The sequence below is a fragment of the Eschrichtius robustus genome, chromosome 2, assembly GCF_028021215.1.
Source record: "Eschrichtius robustus isolate mEscRob2 chromosome 2, mEscRob2.pri, whole genome shotgun sequence".
Lineage (NCBI taxonomy): Eukaryota > Metazoa > Chordata > Mammalia > Artiodactyla > Eschrichtiidae > Eschrichtius > Eschrichtius robustus.
Genome location: NC_090825.1, coordinates 140,990,335 through 141,011,753, shown reverse-complemented (window position 1 = coordinate 141,011,753; position 21,419 = coordinate 140,990,335).

Below are 21,419 nucleotides of genomic sequence, written 5' to 3'. Positions count from 1 at the left end.
GAAGACATGAATGGAAAAGAGTATTACACCTGATAAAATTTCTGTTTTGACTGTTCTTTTCAAACTTTCTCCCTCTCTTACCGAAATCTTTCCTCTATCCTAAAGCATCTAATTCCCTCACCCTACATCCTGACATACCATTCTGATGTACAGTAACTGAGTCCTCAGATTGGCATCCCATCCACTCCCATTCTCACAAGAACAAAAGCTGCTGCTCTTCTTCAGATCTACCCTCCTCTTTAAAGAACAAATTAATTTTTCTTTCCTGTCACTTCAGTAAATTGGAGTTCGCTAAAACATATGCCTGAAAAGAACGTAGTGGAGTCAATTATGTTATTATATTTAAAGTTAGAAGGTATCAAGGAAAGAAAGTTGTTACATAAAAGTGGATCAGAAGATCAGGGTGTCAAAAAGAACAAGGTTCCTATACATTATCTAGAACACTTGGGTCTGCTGGGGTTAGAACAATGAAGGTGGTATTGTCTCATGGAAGACCTACTGTTTAGTTCAGGCCTTTTTTTCACATACCTCTATGAAGCTGACAGACATAATAAAATGAATCTATTCGTTGAACTGCTAAATATTTATAGTAATATTTGGACATTTTGGAAAAAAGCAGCAGATATTATGATCATTCATGAATTTCCAAAAAATTTCATAAAAAAAACTACAGAAAAATGGTTCTTAATCCTGAGTGAAGTATTCACTGAAAACCTCAATACCTTAATCTCTATGTTTGTGGAATACATGTCACATTGAAACATCTTGCATTTCTCAGCATTCCTTCCTTTGGACATTGGTCAACACAGGTACTTTTAAATACTAAAATAGTCTCTAAATACCTACATTCTAGGAAAATAGAAATGCTCTAGCCCTGTATCTTTTTCTTTTCCCAATAAAGTATAGACTCTATTATGATGATGACACATCTGATAAACACAGCCATAAAATATAAAGAATGAACTATTAAAAAATAAAGATTTATTTCAAATACATTGCTCTAGCTTAAGTAACCAAGCACTTAGGCGAACACTTCCTATGTTTAGGCATAAGCAATCATTTTGCTACGCAAGGTCATGTTTGGAAATGATAATCCAACTCGAAGTATTTTGCCCCTAGAGTCTTCATGCAGAGTATTTTCCAGTGGTGTCACAAGTAGATAAATGCACCTAATTACTAGATTGTACATCCTGATATATGTTCATTTGACTATGCAAAGAACCCACCAAATGTATAATTTTCCCTTCTTAAAAAAACATAGTAATTTAAATGCAAAAGATATGTTAATCAGCATTATCATTGAGATTTTTCAAATGTCAAGTTAGGATGCTTGGAATGATCATTTTGCTGTCAGCAATAAAGCAGCTTACACTGGAAATCCATTACGGAAACATCTCAACAATCTCAAAAAAATGGAACTCAAAGTCCCCCTGTCGGCAAGCATGGTGCTGGCTTTTACATAATAATAATAATATGGCACCTACACAAACTATTTCCAACAAGAGTAGGGAAAGAAAGGTAGAACCCAGGCTATAATACTGTAGAAAAGAGTCGATAAAACAATAAGAAGAACACAATTTGAAAATGAAGGAAATAAACAGAATATGCTCTTCCAAATTACTGTACAACTTCTTGTCACTGCAATAGAAAAATGTGAAGTGGAGGGGTTTCAATCATATGATGAGTGGTGGGGACTCACCAGTGTAAGGGTGCTCCTATTAGCATTTCTTGCAGTAATTGTTATTTTAATTTGGCTGAAATAAACTATAATGCCCCAGACCAGTGATAAAACTGTATATAGGTTGGCAGCTTTTTTCCCTTTAGGAAAGAGATCCATTAAGAACGTTACTATCTTGATTTAAGAAAAAAAAGTACTGTTACTCATTTTTATCAATGCAATATAGTCTGGAAACTCTTCTTCTGGTGTCCCCTCCATTAAACTATCTCATGTTAGATGTGTATTTTATCTTCAGACAGAAAAGTTTCATCTGGGGGGTTGTTTTCTAACTAGGAATTGACCCAAAAGCGCCTCCGATCTCCACCTCTGCCTTCCCCACTTCTCTTCCAAAGTTCTGAAAACTCTAAGGCATTGTTATTTTGTTATAAATTTTAATTAATGAGGTGAGTATGTATAAACATACCTATATCCTTTAAAAATGCAATCATTTCATTCCTGATACATTCAACTGTGTACTTTCTAAATAGAAAACAATGCACTGATTGTATGAGGTTTCAGTGTAAATGTTATTCCCCCTAAGTTCAAAATTAACATAATAAAATGTATCTAAAATTTTATAAACTGGTAGAAGAAAGAGAAGTGCTATTTTAAAAAGTCTAATTATTTTACCAGGGTATGGGCTGAATTTCAGCTTGTGAGTATACAGATGGAGACCTCTTAGGGATAAAATGTGTTACTTCAGGAAAGAGGCCATGAAAGCTTGAGCAAGGGGGAGGTTGCAGTGGGATTCTTCAACAAATGGGTAGAAGATTTGAAAGTAGAAACAACAGCGTAAATGCCGAATTATGTAATCAGAATAGAAAAAGAGATGAGGGATCAAAAAAATAATGATGTAAGTGGTAGAAAGCCTAGGAGACCTAGAGAACAGCAAAATTAGAAGAGAAAAGAGATAATACAATTGGAGATGATTAGCTTACATTGACATATTCTAAATCAATGGCAAGCATATTTGTTTAAAATGTAGAGATCTACATTTCTAGACGTGTGAGTGAGAAAGCATGAAAGCAGTGGAAGAGAGAAGATAGTTACAGATTTATGCCTCAGTAGTCTCAAAGACTAAAGAGTGCTTTGGTCTCTCAAAAGATAAAATGTAAATATTATAGAGAAAACATAGTATACATATATCGATTCAGAAAATTTTCTATTATAAAACCTTATAAATTATGCCAAGAGACTGAATATTCAAGTAATATGATAATGTTGATAAATAGTTCTGCAATTTCAAGCACCATGGCTTGATAATGTGAGCGATTCTGTGATAAACACAACCAAAACTTCCTCATAACTCCAAGAAATTGAACAGTGAAATATCCTCAGAACAAAATTGAGGTTTGATCTTCTATTTTCTATTCTGTAAAATCTTTAAGCTGCCTGTTTTCCTCAGAAAACTCACTTGGGTATTGCTACTATGTTGCAACTTTTTAACAAAGGCTTGAACTAATGACTTTGGTTGGTGTTTCTCCTCCCACAATCCTTATTATAGCAAGTTGACCTTAGATGGTTCTACCTCTGTCTTACTGTTCTATATCACCTTCATTTGAATCCAAGCTCCATTTCTTTTCAGGCAATAGATCTATAACTCGCCCTGGAGATTAACAAACTTACTGTGAAATATCCCAGAGTAGAGAAAAATAGCCAAATTATATATGGGGAAATCTAAGAAGCAGACTTTTAAAATAAGTGCCATTATCCTGATGTGGCTTTCCTAGAAGTCAGCAAATCACAAAAAATCCCCAAAAGCCTAGAATTGGACAAAGATTCTTTGCTTGATCAAACTTTAGTCAGTCTCCTCAACCTTCATCTAGGTACGTCTATGCATTTCCTTGTAAAATCTAGTTTTAGCAAGAACCTTGGTAAGTCAGTTTAAACATAACCCCCCAACCCTGGATAGCTGATTGGGTTCCTCATCCTCTCCCATCCCTCAGATGATGTCTGCTTTCTCTGGCCTGTATTCTGTGAGGTCATTTTATTCCCCTTACTCTTGATGTTTCTTCTTGGTAATTTTCTATTCACTGACCCCCACCCTGCTCCTTGGCAGTAAATTTTCACTTGCCCATGCTGTATTAGTAGTTGAGTACAATCTCTATCCCCCATGGTGAAATCCCATTGCAGTGGTCCCTGAATCTATGGCCATGGTCCTTAATAAAGTCCGCCTTGCCATCTTTAACAAGTGTCATTGCGTATGTTTTTTCTTTAACACCTTCTATTATGCTGAAGCTATCTCCCCAATGAAGACGATGGGACGATAGTAACTGAAAGTAATATGCATTTTACTCTGCTTCAGTTTTCACAAACTGAATAGCCCCCTTTTCCAGAAAAAAAAACAGAATCTTCCTGCTCATAGAGATTCAGTGGCTAGATGCAGAAGTATCAAAATGGCTGTTGACAGACTACATCATTTAAAGCAAACTTCTTTAGAATAAATAGATCATCTGTAGAATTCCCAAAGAAGAGGCAATAGATAAACCGTTGTATTTCCTACCGAATAAAATGATTCAATTTAGAAGGACTCTAGTAAGATCTTTCTAATTTTTAAAGTTAATTTTATGTATTTTTATATTTTAGAGATAAGAGAGAAACAAAACTTTCCTTCCTATGAAGGACATTTGTAGAAAATCTTAAAAGAAATGTAGGTTGAAGGACCTACCTGTGGTAAAGAAGAGATTTTCTGGTGATTGGAGCCAAGATGAGGATTTCCTGCAGACTGAGGTTTCTTTAAGTGCTTCAGGGTCCCTGTCTGCTATTTTCTCATCTAATGTATCTTCACCTCTCAGCCCTTAATGACAGCGTTCTAAGAACCTAAAAGGGGGGGAAAAAAGACATTTTTGAAAAGACTGCTGAGTTACAGCAAAGTCACCTCGTACTTGCCTCAGATGTTGTACACTCAGGAATATAAAACAGAAACATCTTGTTACAGCAGTCAACTTGCTGAATATATAGTCAGAGTGAAGAGGGTACGACACATCCAAGTAATATAAAAAAGGGGAAAAAAAAGACTCTCACTGTATGGACAAGGCTAGTTTCGTTTCAAGAATTGCTTTTACAACGAATGCTGCTGCATTTTGTTGGAGAAAAAGGAAGTGGCAGGAATGAGAGGAGATGGAGAGAGAAATGTAAGCAAGGCCATTATTCAAGACACATTTATGGATTGCCCACTATGCACAGTTACAGTGAAGAACAAGACTTAGACTGTCTTTCCAGAGTTCCCACTGCAGCTGTGTAAAAGATAACAAAATATGCAATTATAATGCAATGGGATAAAAGTGATGGTGGTAGGTTATGCTGGAGTCTACCTGTTTCCTAAATTTGGGAGGCGAAAAGAGAGTAAAGGAAGACTTACCAGGAGAAAAGAAAAAACCTGCAACCAGAGAGCTCAAGGAAGTACAGCGGTTAACCAAGTTAGAACACTGGAGACACAGGTATAGAAAATTTTATATAAGAAGAGGGAAGTGCAAGAGCTTGAAAGTGTTAAGAAAGAGCTAAGTCTGGGAAGATGAGGAGACAAATCTCACCTTGACGTCTATGCCCTGTTTAAGAGGAGGGACCTGAACCTATAAACTACAATCAGATTTTGAGAAATAAAAGCAATGCCTCTTGGAGCGTCAGGCTCACTGGAGGCCTTAAAATCTTACTAAATATCTCTACCAACTTTCTTTAAACTCATTAATAGAAGTTTTTCTAAAGTTAAATCTCAAAGTGTTTAACTTTTTTTTAATGTGCTTTTGGATCTAAATCAAATGAATATATGTAACATATGTAATTTTTTTTTAAGAAACCAGCTTTTATTTTTTAAAGACTGAACAAAGAAACAAGTTTTTCTTTGGATTTGGCTAAGCTGGGATGCTGATAAAATGGCTGTTTGCAAATGGACCATTTGTGTCCATGGAGTAACATATATAGGCACCCATATAAATATGCATACACATATGTAGACATATATAAGCTTTTCTCTTCTTTCTTTTTTTTGACCCTTCTATCTTTTGGAATTAGGCTGGCAAACCTAAATGTTTAGGAATTTGTAATACTTTTGAAAAATGAGTTATTTTTATCTAATGAAGATATGCAACAGGCAATTTAGCAAAATAGTAAAAAAAAAAATGGCATATATCAAGTATTAAAATCTACTTGATCAGAGAGTCCTTCAAGATGGCGGAGGAGTACGATGTGGAGATCACCTTCTCCCCACAAATACTTCAGAAATACATCTACACGTGGAACAACTCCTACAGAACACTTACTGAACGCTGGCAGAAGACCTCAGACTTCCCCAAAGGCAAGAAACTCCCCACGTACCTGGGTAAGGCAAAAGAAAAACAGAGACAAAGAATAGGGACGGGACCTGCACCTCTGGGAGGGAGCTGTGAAGGAGGAAAGGTTTCCACACACTACGAAGCCCCTTCGCGGGCGGAGACTGCAGGTGGCGGAGCGGGGAAGCTTCAGAGCCACGGAGGAGAGCGCAGCCACGGGGGTGCGGAGGGCAAAGTGGAGAGATTCCCGCACAGAGGATCAGTACTGAGCAGCACTCACCAGCCCGAGAGGCTTGTCTGCTCAGCCGCCGGGGCGGGCGGGGCTGGGAGCTGAGGCTCGGGCTTCGGTCAGATTGCAGGGAGAGGACTGGAGTTGGCAGCGTGAACACAGCCTGAAGGGGTTAGCGCACCACAGCTGGCCGGGAGGGAGTCCGGGGAAAAGGTCTGGAGCTGCCGAACAGGCAAGAGACTTTTTCTTGCCTCTCTGTTTCCTGGTGCGCGAGGAGAGGGGATTCAGAGCACCGCTTAAAGGAGCTCCAGAGACGGGCACGAGCCGCGGCTATCAGCTCGGACCCCAGAGACGGGCGTGAGACGCTAAGGCTGCTGCTGCCGCCACCAAGAAGCCTGTGTGCGAGCACAGGTCACTCTCCACACCTCCCCTCCTGGGAGCCGGTGCAGCCCGCCACTGCCAGGGGCCCGTGATCCAGGGACAACTTCCCCGGGAGAACGCACGGCGCGCCTCAGGCTGCTGCAACGTCACGCCGGCCTCTGCCGCCGCAGGCTTGCCCCGCCTCCTCCGAACCCCTCCCTCCCCCCGGCCTGAGTGACCAGAGCCCCCGAATCAGCTGCTCCTTTCACCCCGTCCTGTCTGAGCGAAGAACAGATGCCCTCCGGCGACCTACACGCAGAGGCGGGTCCAAATCCAAAGTTGAACCCTGGGAGCTGTGTGAACAAAGAAGAGAAAGGGAAATCCCTCCCAGCAGCCTCAGAAGCAGCAGATTAAATCTCCACAATCAACTTGATATACCCTGCATCTGTGGAATACCTGAATAGACAAGGAATCATCCCAAAATTGAGGCAGTGGACTTTGGGAGCAATTGTAGACTTGGGGTTTGCCTTCTGCATCCAATTTGTTCCTGGTTTTATGTTTATCTTAGTTTAGTATTTAGAGTTTATCATTGGTAGATTTGTTTATTGATTTGGTTGCTCTCCTCCTTTTTTTGAAATATATAGATACATATATTTTTTTCCTTTTTCTCTTTTTGTGAGTGTGTATGTGTATGCTTCTTTGTGTGATACTGTCTGAATAGCTTTGCTTTTAACATTTGTCCTAGGGCTCTGTCTGTCCGTTTTGGTTTTTTTTAGTATAGTTTTTAGCGCTTGCTATCATTGGTGGATTTGTTTTTGGGTTTGGTTGCACTCTTCTTTTTTTTTTTTTTTTTTCTTTTAATTTTTTTTCTTATTTTTATTTCAAAAAATTTTTATTTTTATTTTAATAACTTTATTTTACTTTATTTTTATTTCTTTTTTTCTCCCTTTTCTTCTGAGCCATGTGGCTGACAGGGTCGTGGTGCTCTGGCCGGGTGTCAGGCCTGTGCCTCTGAGGTGGGAGAGCCGAGATCAGGATACTGGTCCACCAGAGACCTCCCGGATCCACATAATATCAAACGGCAAAAGCTCTCCCAGAGAGCTCCATCTCAAAGCTAAGACCCAGCTCCACTCAACGACCAGCAAGCTCCAGTGTTGGACACCCTATGCCAAACAACTAGCAAGACAGGAACACAGCCCCACCCATTAGCAGAGAGGCCGCCTAAAATCATACTAAGGTCACAAACACCACAAAACACAACACTGGATGCGATCCTGCCCACCAGAAAGACAAGATCCAGCCTCATCCACCAGAACAAAGACACCACTCCCCTCCATCAGGAAGCCTACACAACCCACTGAACCAACCTTACCCACTGGGGGCAGACACCAAAAACAACGGTAACTACGAACCTGCAGCCCGTGAATAGGAGACCCCAAACACAGTAAGTTAAGCAAAACGAGAAGACAGAGAAATATACAGCAGATGAAGCAGCAAGGTAAAAGCCCACCAGACCAAACAAATGAAGAGGAAACAGGCAGTCTACCTAAAAAAGAATTCAGAGTAATGATGGTAAAGATGATCTAAAATCTTGGAAATAGAACAGACAAAATACAAGAAACGTTTAACAAGGACCTAGAAGAACTAAAGAGCAAACAAACAATGATGAACAGCACAATAAATGAAATTTAAAATTCCCTAGAAGGGATCAATAGAAGAATAACTGAGGCAAAAAAACGGATAAGTGACCTGGAAGATAAAATAGTGGAAATAACTACTGCAGAGCAGAATAAAGAAAAAAGAATGAAAAGAATTGAGGACAGCCTCAGAGACCTCTGGGACAACATTAAACAAACCAACATTCGAATTAGAGGGGTCCCAGAAGAAGAGAAAAAGAAAGGGACTGAGAAAATATTTGAAGAGATTATAGCTGAAAACTTCCCTAATAGGGGAAAGGAAATAATCAAGTCCAGGAAGCACAGAGAATCCCATACAGGATAAATCCAAGGAGAAACATGCCAAGACACATATTAATCAAACTACCAAAATTAAATACAAAGAAAAAATATTAAAAGCAGCAAGGGAAAAACAACAAACATCATACCAGGGAATCCCCATAAGCTTAATAGCTGATATTTCAGCAGAAACTCTGCAAGCCAGAAGGGAGTGGCAGGACATATTTAAAGTGATGAAAGGGAAAAACCTACAACCAAGAGTACTCTACCCAGCAAGGATCTCATTCAGATTCAACAGAGAAATTAAACCTTTAGAGACAAGCAAAAGCTAAGAGAATTCAGCACCACCAAACCAACTTTACAACAAATGATAAAGGAGCTTCTCCAGGCAGGAAACACAAGAGAAGGAAAAGACCTACAATAACAAAGCCAAAAAAATTAAGAAAATGGTAACAGGAACATACATAGCGATAACTACCTCAAATGTAAATGGATTAAATGCCCCAACCAAAAGACATAGACTGGCTGAATGGATACTAAAACAAGACCCGTGTATATGCTGTGTACAAGAGACCCACTTCAGACCTAGGGACACATACAGACTAAAAGTGAAGGGATGGAAAAAGATATTCCATGCAAATGGAAATCAAAAGAAAGCTGGAGTAGCAATTCTCATACCAGACAAAATAGACTTTAAAATAAAGACTATTACAGGAGACAAAGAAGGACACTACACAATGATCAAGGGATCAATCCAAGAAGAAGATATAATGATTGTAAATATTTATCCACCCAACGTAGGAGCACTTCAATACATAAGGCAAATGCTAACAGCCATAAAAGGGGAAAATCGAGAGTAACACAATAATAGTAGGGTGATTTAACACCCCACTTTCACCAAAGGACAGAGATCATCCAAAATGAATATAAATAAGGAAACACAAGCTTTAAATGATACATTAAACAAGATGGACTTAATTGATATTTATAGGACATTCCACCCAAAAACAACAGAATACACTTTCTTCTCAAGTGCTCATGGAACATTCTCCAGGGTAGATCATATCTTGGGTCACAAATCAAGCCTTGGTAAATTCAAGAAAATTAAAATCATATCAAGTATCTTTTCCGACCACAACGCTATGAGACTAGGTATCAATTACAGGAAAAAATCTGTAAAAAATACAAACACATGGAGGCTACACAATACACTATTAAATAACCAAGAGATCACTGAAGAAATCAAAGAGGAAATCAAAAAATACCTAGAAACAAATGATAATAAAAACACGACCACCCAAAACCTATGGAATGCAGCAAAAGCAGTTCTAAGAGGGAAGTTTATAGCAATAATCCTACCTCAAGAAACAAGAAACATCTCAAATAAACAACCTAAACTTACACCTAAATCAATTAGTGAAAGAAGAACAAAAAAACCCCAAAGTTGGCAGAAGGAAAGAAATCATAAAGACCAGATCAGAAATAAATGAAAAAGGAACAAAGGAAACAAGAGCAAAGATCAATAAAACTAAGAGCTGGGCCTTTGAGAAGATAAACAAAATTGATAAACCATTAGCCAGATTCATCAAGAAAAAAAGGGAGAAGACTCAAATCAATAGAATTAGAAATGAAAAAGGAGAAGTAACGGCTGACACTGCAGAAATGCAAAGGATCATGAGAGATTACTACAAGCAACTATATGCAAATAAAATGGACAACCTGGAAAAAATGGACAAATTCTTATAAAAGCACAACCTCCCGAGACTGAACCAGGAAGAAACAGAAAATATAAACAGACCAATCACAAGCACTGAAATTGAGACGGAGATTAAAAATCTTCCAACAAACAAAAGCCCAGGACCAGATGGCTTCACAGGGGAATTCTATCAAACATTTAGAGAAGAGCTAAAACCTATCCTTCCCAAACTCTTCCAAAATATAGCAGAGGGACAAACACACTCAAACTCATTCTACGAGGCTACCATCATCCTGATACCAAAACCAGACAAAGATGTCACAAAGAAAGAAAACTACAGGCCAATATCACTGATGAACATAGATGCAAAAATCCTCAACAAAATACTAGCAAACAGAATCCAACAGCACATTAAAAGGATCATACACCATGATCAAGTGGGGTTTATCCCAGGAATGCAAGGATTCTTCAATATATGCAAATCAATCAATGTGATACACCATATTAACAAACTGAAGGAGAAAAACCATACGATCATCTCAATAGAGGCAGAAAAAGCCTTTGAAAAAATTCAACACTGATTTATGATAAAAACCCTCCAGAAAGTAGGCATAGAGGGAACTTACCTCAACATAATAAAGGCCATATATGAGAAACCCACAGCCGACATCGTTCTCAATGGTGAAAAACTGAAAGCATTTCCACTAAGATCAGGAACAAGACAAGGTTGCCCACTCTCATTACTGTTATTCAACATAGTTTTGGAATTTTTAGCCACAGCAATCAGAGAAGAAAAAGAAATAAAAAGAATCCAAATCGGAAAAGAAGAAGTAAAACTGTCACTGTTTACAGATGACATGATACTATACATAAAGAATCCCAAAGATGCTACCAGAAAACTACTAGAGCTAATCCATGAATTTGGTAAAGTAGCAGGATACAAAATTAATGAACAGAAATCTCTTGCAGTCCTATACACTAATGATGAATAATCTGAAAGAGAAATTAGGAAACACTCCCATTTACCATTGCAACAAAAAGAATAAAATACCTAGGAATAAACCTACCCAAGGAGACAAAAGACCTGTATGCAGAAAACCATAAGACACTGATGAAAGAAATTAAAGATGTTACAAACAGATGGAAAGATATACCATGTTCTTGGATTGGAAGAATCAACATTGTGGAAATGACTCTACTACCCAAAGCAATCTACAGATTCAATGCAATCCCTATCAAACTACCGATGGCATTTTTCACAGAACTAGAACAAAAAATTTCACAATTTGTATGGAAACACAAAAGACCCCAAATAGCCAAAGCAATCTGGAGAAAGAAAAACGTAGCTGGAAGAATCAGGCTCCCTGACTTCAGACTATACTACCAAGCCACAGTAATCAAGACAGTATGGTACTGGCACAAAAACAGACATATAAATCAATGGAACAGGATAGAAATTCCAGCGATAAACCCAAACACATATGGTCACCTTATCTTTGATAAAGGAGGCAAGAATATACAATGGAGAAAAGACAGCCTCTTCAGTAAGTGGTGTTGGGAAAACTGGACAGCTCCATGTAAAAGAATGAAATTAGAACACTCCCTTATACCATACACAAAAATAAGCTCAAAATTGATTAAAGACCTAAATGTAAGGCCAGACACTATAAAACTCTTAGAGGAAAACATAGGCAGAACACTCTATGACACAAATCACAGCAAGATCTTTTTTGACCTACTTCCTAGAGAAATGGAAATAAAAACAAAAATAAACAAATGGGACCTAATGAAACTTAAAAGCTTTTGCACAGTAAAGGAAACCATAAACAAGACGAAAAGACAACCCTCAGAATGGGAGAAAATATTTGCAAATGAAGCAACTGACAAAGGATTAATCTCCAAAATTTACAAGCAGCTCATGCAGCTCAATATCAAAAAAACAAACAACCCCATCCAAAAATGGGCAGAAGACCTAAATAGATATTTCTCCAAAAAAGATACACAGATTGCCAACAAACACATGAAAGGATGCTCAACTTCACGAATCATTAGAGAAATGCAAATCAAAACTACAATGAGGTATCACCTCACACCAGTCAGAATGGCCATCATCAAAAATCTACAAACAATAAATGCTGGAGAGGGTGTGGAGGAAAGGGAACCCTCTTGCACCTTTGGTGGGAATGTAAGTTGATACAGCCACTATGGAGAACAGTATGGAGGTTCCTTAAAAAACTAAAAGTAGAACTACCATATGACCCAGCAATCCCACTACTTGGCATATACCCTGAGATAACCATAATTCAAAAAGAGTCATGTACCACAATGTTCATTGCAGTTCTATTTACTATAGCCAGGACATGGAAGTAACCTAACTGTCCATCGACAGACGAATGGATAAAGAAGATGTGGCACATATATACAATGGAATATTACTCAGCCATAAAACGAAATGAAATTGAGTTATTTGTAGTGAGGTGGATGGACCTAGAGACTGTCATACAGAGTGAAGTAAGTCAGAAAGAGAAAAACAAATACCATATGCTAACACATCTATATGGCATGTGAAAAAAAAAAAAAAGGTTCTGAAGAACCCACGGGCAAGACAGGAATAAGGACGCCGACGTAGAGAATGGACTTGAGGACACGGGGAGGGGGAAGGATAAGGTAGGAGAAAGTAAGAGAGTGGCACTGACATGTATACACTACCAAAAGTGAAACAGATAGCTAGTGGGAAGCAGCCACATAGCACAGGGAGATCAGCTCTGTGCTTTGTGACCACCTAGAGGGGTGGGATAGGGAGGGTGGGAGGGAGACGTAAGAGGGAGGGTATATGGGGATATATGTATATGTATAGCTGATTCACTTTGCTATAAAGCAGAAACTAACACACCATTGTAAAGCAATTATACTCCAATAAAGATGTAAAAAAAAAAAACTATTTGATCTAAAGTTGTGAAATAAAGTCATTCAAGTATATCAACCTATTCGTTGGTTTGAAAAGTGTATTTACATAATCCTCTATGTTAACTGGGTTTTTCACCCAGTTTTCCTGGGAGAGACAGATGGAGGAGAGGCCCATGTCTGAAATGCATAAGCATGTGGTAACTCTTCAAATTTCAGTCCTCTCAGAGAGGGAGAACTAGACACCGCATGAGTCTCCTTCCCTACCTGATATCTTCAAAGCTGCATCCAATTATCTTTTACCTTAAACATAACACAAAAAGGATTGTTAGAGAGGAGATGCTGTAGTTGGTGGGTAAAAGTGAATCCTGTGTTTTCCTTTCTGCAAGAAAAACTGCTGAGCCTATAGGTTGGTTTTGTTCCCATAAATCCACTGTGTGCGCTAGGTTTAAGCTAATGTGCCATCAACTTGGATTATACTTATCTATGTGCATTTCAAGACCTGATCGGTGGTCTAGAAAGAGTTAATACTGAATGAACTAAATAAGAGTTCTGCTGACTAGAACTGAAGAATTCAGTTGTGGCCAATGAATATATAGTTACACATCAGTTCTTATAAATCCCTAGCATATGTTTATACATAGACATTACACTGTCTATTTTCATACCTTTAAGTCATGGTCATAATATGCTAATTTTTAAATGCTATTCGTAATCATTAAGTTACAGTAATATATTATAAGATATGAGTGAAAAAAAAAAAATCTCTGCTTCTTAGCCTAAAAATCCCCAAAGAAATGATGCAGTAAAACAATAACACCTCTTTTACAACATTTTTAATGCATTTTTTTATGGTTTTAGTCATCAGAAAGGCATGTTTGTATTTTTATGCATATGGTATATTTTACTATGTTCTTTAATTGGACAGGGTAAATGGTTCTTTCTCTTCTCAGTGAAGCTTGCTATAGCCAAAATGTGCTGTGTTTGCCTACCCAGAGCTAGCCTCTCCCTTCTGTAAATAGATGACCTCAATTACTTGTTAGAAACCACACTCCCTTCATTGGACTATAATTTTGGTGGGACACTTATATGAGGTGCTGATTATAATATTAGCATGATATGGGTGGAAAATTACCTAAATTAGGTCAACCAAAATCTCTCTCAGAAATATGAATCCTGAATATAATGAACGAACAGAAAACACTTTATTCATTCTGTGACAGTGGAAACCTGATGTTCTTTTCATTTGTTTTAAATTCCTAGCTCTTAGAATTTACCTTATTTCTGTCTTTTTTGAAGCCTGGTGGTTCTATTCTTTCATTCTTTCCATAAGCTGCCTCATGTACTGCGAAAGAAAAAAAAAAATTTGACTCAACTTACCCAGAGATGGCTTCTATTGCTTCTAACCAAAGTACCACAACTGACACAAAGACTGATAGCAAAGCTCATATGGGATGAAGCAAGCGCTAAAAGAAAAAAAAAAAAAAATTGAGTACCAAAAGGGAGGAAAAAAACCAATATATTACGGGAAGAATAGAGGAGGGAGAGCTAGCTCATGTTTGCTTAAAAATAAGTTTTATGGAGGAAGGAAAAGAACGGATGGAATTTTCAGAGAAGCTGATGGGGATCAGAGCCTGTTTAAGGGGAAGGAAGCAGCATCGGCAAAGGGATCAAGGGAAGACAAGTTCAAAATGCGACTGGGGGTTAGGAACAACCTCAGTTCACAATTACAGAAAGCAATGGGAGACAACCTTGGGAAGAACAATTTGTTCGTTTCTAAAATAAATGTTTATTGTGGTTCCGTGATGTAATGGTGAATAAGACAGACATGTTCAGTGCCTTCAGGGAATTTACATTACTTTAGACGAGAGAGACGAACAACTAACAAAAATATTCTCCAAAGAGCGAATAAAACACTTTAAAAATGCAATAAGTTCTGTGAAGGAAACAAGGGTCTAAAATACAGAGACTAAGGGCATGGATGGGAAGTAGGTTGAGAGAGGGCTGGAGGAAAGATGTAATATTTTAGATAAGAATTGAATTATAGGAAAGTTGGAGGAATGGAATATTCCCAGACAAACAGAAAATATTGGGTTGGCCAAAAAGTTTGTTCGGATTTTTCTATACCATCGTACAGGCAAAACCCTAACGAACTTTTTGGCCAACCCAATATGAATGTCCTAGGGAGAGAAGAGTTTGGCTTGTTCTCAGACTGATAGAAGATGACTTCAGTCAGGTGAGCAAAGGAGACTGTAGCATAGGACAGTCCCGGAGAAACAGGCAGGGGTCAGATCCTATAGGTTTCTTATGTCTCACAGAGGGGCTTGGAATTTATTTCAAATTTACGAGTAAGCTATTTACAGTTAATAAAGATCAACTTAATGGCTATGAAGAGAGGGGAATTAGTCCTGAATGATGAATTACATTTGGGTCATAAAGAAATGTGAGAAATCAAGAAGGGCATATCATGATGACATAAATGAGAGATTTAAATATGAGCATGAGGTAGTTTTTTTTTTTTTTATTCAGTACATGATTTAGAACTACTAAAAGTATTTATCATAGTGACAACTACCTTCCATAATAATATTATCCATAAAACATATTTCCACTTCTAATCTGCTATAGTGTTTATACTTCCTACCATGTAATTTAGCACTTAATTACATTCTGACTAGATCTGTATGTTTTACATTATTTTGTTTCCCAACTAGATTGAAACCACCTTGAGGGCAAGGCCTGTGCCATATATTTTTGTATCTTTTACATTATCTAGCTTATATATGATATGAATATGAATTAGTAATAATATTAAATCCATATTTAATGCTTACTTTTTTCTAGGCACTGTGTAAGTGCTTTAAATGTATAAGTTAGTTTAATTATCATTCCAAATCTATAAAGAAGGGCCTGTTATTATTTTAAAGATAAAAAAAAAAAAAACCCTAAATTTACCATGATTAAGTCCCTTGTACACTTGTTACTAATTGACTGGTTGACTTACAATGTTTTAGAGATGGAAAAAAAAAGTATCTGGTTGAGATAGGCTATTTATTGGTCAGAATATTTTTTAAAAATACATGTGAACAACATTTTTACAGTATTAAACCACTTCCTGGTCCTATGAGAATCAACTGTGAATCTGTTCATTGTGATAGAATCCCACAAAGTTTCCTCTATCTGCATTTGCTAGCTATTTCTGACAATATGTGTCATTTGAATGGAAGGGTTTATTTAATACAGAGACACTGTCTCACTTACACTCTCTTTCACTTAATTAAGCTAAACCATATTTTTCCCACCACTAAATCAAAAAAATGACTACAGAGTCTACAAAAGATGTGACTGGTTCATTTTGTCTAGATCCTAAGCATTTCTAACATTTAAATATATATGCAGAAATACCTATCAAATAATGATTGTGACACAGATTATGACTGTCGTCCAATTATCTCAACAGATACAGATGCCATAAAATTTAAAAGAGAAAAGAGACAGTGATATGAAGGGGAAAATATAACAGACATACACTAATGGTAATTAGAAGAAAACATAAAGGCTGCCAAAGAAAATTACTGTTGGGCTCACTACGGGGGGACACAAAAAGGAAAACAAAAATAAAAATAACTTAGAGTCTACCTTGAGGCATACAAATATAAAAAAGAGTGGAGGGATTTTAATTGGGCAAAAGTACTCTAAATATTTGCTTAAAACTATTTCTCTCCTTAAGACACAACAACAGTGATGACATACTTGACATTTGCTCACAATCCATTTTCCTCATCCAAGGTTTAAATTTTGTAAACAGGCAATTCCAGTTTCTATTTTGGTTCACATTCTGAATGCAAATAAATATGGCCCACATCCCCTTAGGAAGAGAGCATTTAAATTATAAGTGAAAGATGGCATTAAAATAAATATCAACATACCAATCTGTATAAAAAATCAGACAGATCAGATATTTGGCAGTAGGAGTAGTGAAGATGAAGAAGAAGAGGGAGATGGAGAAGGAGGAGGAAGAGGGGAAGAAGAGGAAGTATACCACCACCACCACCACCACACACACACACACGCACACACACATAAACACACACACCCTCAGGCCCTAATCTTTTTGAAAATGTTTAGATTTGCCCAGGAATAACCATTCTTTGGCCATGTTTAATATCTCTTCCACCCGCACCCTCGCCCCCAGACCTACTCTAGTTTGGTGAAGAGTTCTTGGCTTACAGAAAATTGTGTCATTCAGAAATATTAGGATCGCAACAGGCTGATTAATAACTGTGTTGAAAAGCTAAATTTTGGTGATAGACCACGTAAATCTCTCTTATACGAGATGTCATCTCTGCAGCCTGTAGGGTTGATAGAGTTTAGCTCTTAGTTTCAGCCGAATTTCTTTAGGAGCTCTGGCTAAACAGGGCAACAAGGAAATGCCATTACTGGCGTTCATATTTTCTTAATGGACAGGCAGAAACTTGGATTAGGAAAACTCTGCAAATCGTCACTGGCTGTTTGGGTAAAGTAGGAAAAGGGGCATAATAACATGTGAATGAAAATGCTTCTAAAATATTATTTAAACGCAGTCCTCAATTCTTCAAGAATTTAGAGAATTAGTCACTTGTTGCCTCATTTAGCACTCAAAATTCAATTTAGCTTAAAGCATTCTAATAAATATAAAAGACCCTGGAAATATATGAAAATAACATTCTGTAAACATCATATGGCTTCACAATTTGGGGTCAGTTTATACATATTACATTTTTTTCTTATATGTGTTACAAAATATTCTCTTTATTTTTAACCTTTTACTTCTCTTTAGTTATACGTATTTTTTTTCACCACACAAGCTTTTCTTTTAAGGGAACAGCCATCCAAATGTCATGGAACACTAGTGTTCAGTAAGCATAATTTCAAAAAATCGTAACTTAAGATTTTTCTTCTTCTCTGAATACAACACTTATACTCAGAAATTTGGTCAGGGAAGTAAGGCATCATAAGCCATGAAGGCATTAGTCTAGAAGCTGAAGATTAAATGTAAAGGGAAACTGTTCTAAGTGAGGCCACAAAAAGAGAGCCCTTAAACATTCTGGAACTTTCTGAAAACCAGCCACTCTTCCCACAAATGGACCACATTGTGGTTCTATCTCAAACTCTGCAGAGCTTCTCTATTCCTAACTCTGTCTTGATAGCTTATAATAAAGTCAGTAAACTGTGTGTCAGTAGTACAGCCCCAGGAACACAGCTGTCTGGGCTCTAAACCACACTCTGCCTCCTACTAGCTTTTTGACCTTTGACAAGTAACTGAACCTCCCTATACCTCAGTTTCTTCACCTGTAAAATGGGAATAATTCTAATGCCTCCGTCATAATGTTGTTAGGTTAGTTAGTATTTGTAAAGGCGTTAGAAACATGACTAGAGCATAGTAATGCTACATAAGTGTTTAATAAATAAATATATGACACTAAAAATTTCATTGTCAGTAAGTATCAATTAGGCACCTATGCTATTCCAAGTCATGTTACATACGATGGACCAGGCAGAATAGCTCACGTCTTTGGATTGTTGACTTTACATTCTAGAGAAAATAAAAGAAATAGGCATGTAAACAAATAAGCAAGACATTGTCTGATGGAGCTAAGTGCTGTAAACAAATGAGTGTTAAGAGACAGTGATAGAGAAGTTCTGAATTGGGAAGGCTCTTCTGGGATCTGGGGTTGGAGAGGAGAAGGCAGACCAGCCTTAAAAAACAAGAACTCTAAGAACTCAGTGACTGGAATCCTTGCCCTAATCCTGGACAGAAAAGATGCCTGGGCGTGGAGCATAGAGAAGGAGGGGAGAGGCAAGATAATGTCAGAGAAACAGGTAGGGGTTCCATTAGCCAGGGCTTGGAATTTGAATTTTATTTTAAGTGAAATGGAAAACAACTGCAGGATTTAAAACTGAGACTCGTGTTGGTCTAGTTTAACTACCAATAACTTCTTTGTTTCTAAATGGTGACTGAAATTCAGTGCCCATATATTTGACATTTTTTGCACTGGCTTGGGGCTTTTGACCCGAAATTGTACCTTGTTTTTTACTTGACAAACATAGAAGATACTTGCTGGAAGGTTTATGTATATCTGTCACTAACATATTTTACTTCCTAATTGCTTGGTAGCTACGTTCATCTAGTTACACTTAAATCTAGTTATACTTTTTCTCTCACTATACTTCACTCATTCAAATTTTGGGCAATAATTCCTCTTTAGTTGTTTGCCATTAACCCTGAGCAGGACCAGCTATATGCATAAGCTATAGGCAGCTACCTACATTTTTATAATGGGTGTGTGTGGGGGGGGGGGGAGGAACTAGACAACTTTTACATGATAAAAGCCTTCTCTATTACTAGCCCATTGTGGTACCTAAAATTTTTAACATTAGATTTATTGCATTGGGTCGCAGAGGTTAAATGTCAGAGTAAATAATGCATATTTTACTGAGGAGACAGAAAAATATTATCAGAGGTTAGGGGTCTGAGAAAATGAGATAGGAAACAGAGGAGACTACACAGAATAGGACTTCTAGGCCACTGGCCACAGTCCCTTAAGAAGGGTTTATCTATCGGATATCTGTTTTTGTACCTGCCTTGATCTAGACAAGATTTGAACCTATAAGTGGATGTTCAAACTTTTTGCATTTAAAATTATTTTCCAATATTTATGAACCCAACATAGGAGCACCTCAATACTTAAGGCAAATGTTAACAGCCATAAAAGGGGAAATCAACAGTAACACAATCATAGCAGGGGACTTTAACACCTCACTTTCACCAGTGGACAGATCATCCAAAATGAATATAAATAAGGAAACACAAGCTTTAAATGATACATTAAACAAGATGGAGTTAATTGATATTTAGAGGACATTCCATCCAAAAACAATAGAATACACTTTCTTCTAAAGTGTTCATGGCACATTCTCCAGGATAGATCATAACTTGGGTCACAAATCAAACCTTGGTAAGTTTAAGAAAACTGAAATCATATCAAGTATCTTTTCCAACCACAACACTATGAGACTAGGTATCAATTACAGGAAAAAATCTGTAAAAAATACAAACACATGGAGGCTAAACAATATACTACTAAATAACCAAGAGATCACTGAAGAAATCAAAGAGGAAATAAAAAACTACCTAGAAACAAATGACAATGAAAACACGATAACCCAAAACCTATGGGATGCAGCAAAAGCAGTTCTAAGAAGGAAGTCTATAGCAATACAATCCGACCTCAAGAAACAAGAAACATCTCAAATAAACAACCTAACCCTACACCTAAAGCAATTAGAGAAAGAATAAAAAAAACCCCAAAGTTAACAGAAGGAAAGAAATCATAAAGATCAGATCAGAAATGAATGAAAAAGAAATGAAGGAAACAATAGCTAAGATCAATAAAACTAAAAGCTGGTTTTTTGAGAAGATAAACAAAAAAGATAAACCACTAGCCAGACTCATCAAGATAAAAAGGGAGAAGACTCAAATCAACCGAATTAGAAATGCAAAAGGAGAAGTAACAACTGACACTGCAGAAATACAAAGGATCATGAAAGGTTACTACAAGCAACTGTATGCAAATAAAATGGACAACCTGGAAAAAACTGACAAATTCTTATAAAAGCACAACCTTCCGAGAGACTGAACCAAGAAGAAGTAGAAAATATAAACAGACCAATCACAAACACTGAAATTGAAACTGTGATTAAAAATCTTCCAACAAACAAAAGCCCAGGACCAGATGGCTTCACAGGCAAATTCTATCAAACATTTAGAGAAAGCTAACACCTATCCTTCTCAAACTCTTCCAAAATATAGCAGAGGGAGGAACACTCCCAAACTCATTCTACAAGGCTATCATCATCCTGATACCAAAACCAGACAAAGATGTCACAAAGAAAGAAAACTACAGGCCAATATCACTGACGAACATAGATGCAAAAATCCTCAACAAAATACTAGCAAACAGAATCCAACAGCACATTAAAAGGATCATACACCATGATCAAGTGGGGTTTATCCCAGGAATGCAAGGATTCTTCAATATGTGCAAATCAATCAATGTGATACACCATATTAACAAACTAAAGGAGAAAAACCCTAATGATCATCCCAATAGATGCAGAAAGAGCTTCTGACAAAATTCAACACCCATTTATAAAAAAAACCCTCCAGAAAGTAGGCATATAGGGAACTTACCTCAACATAATAAAGTCCATATATGACAAACCCACAGCCATTTTCATTCTCAATGGT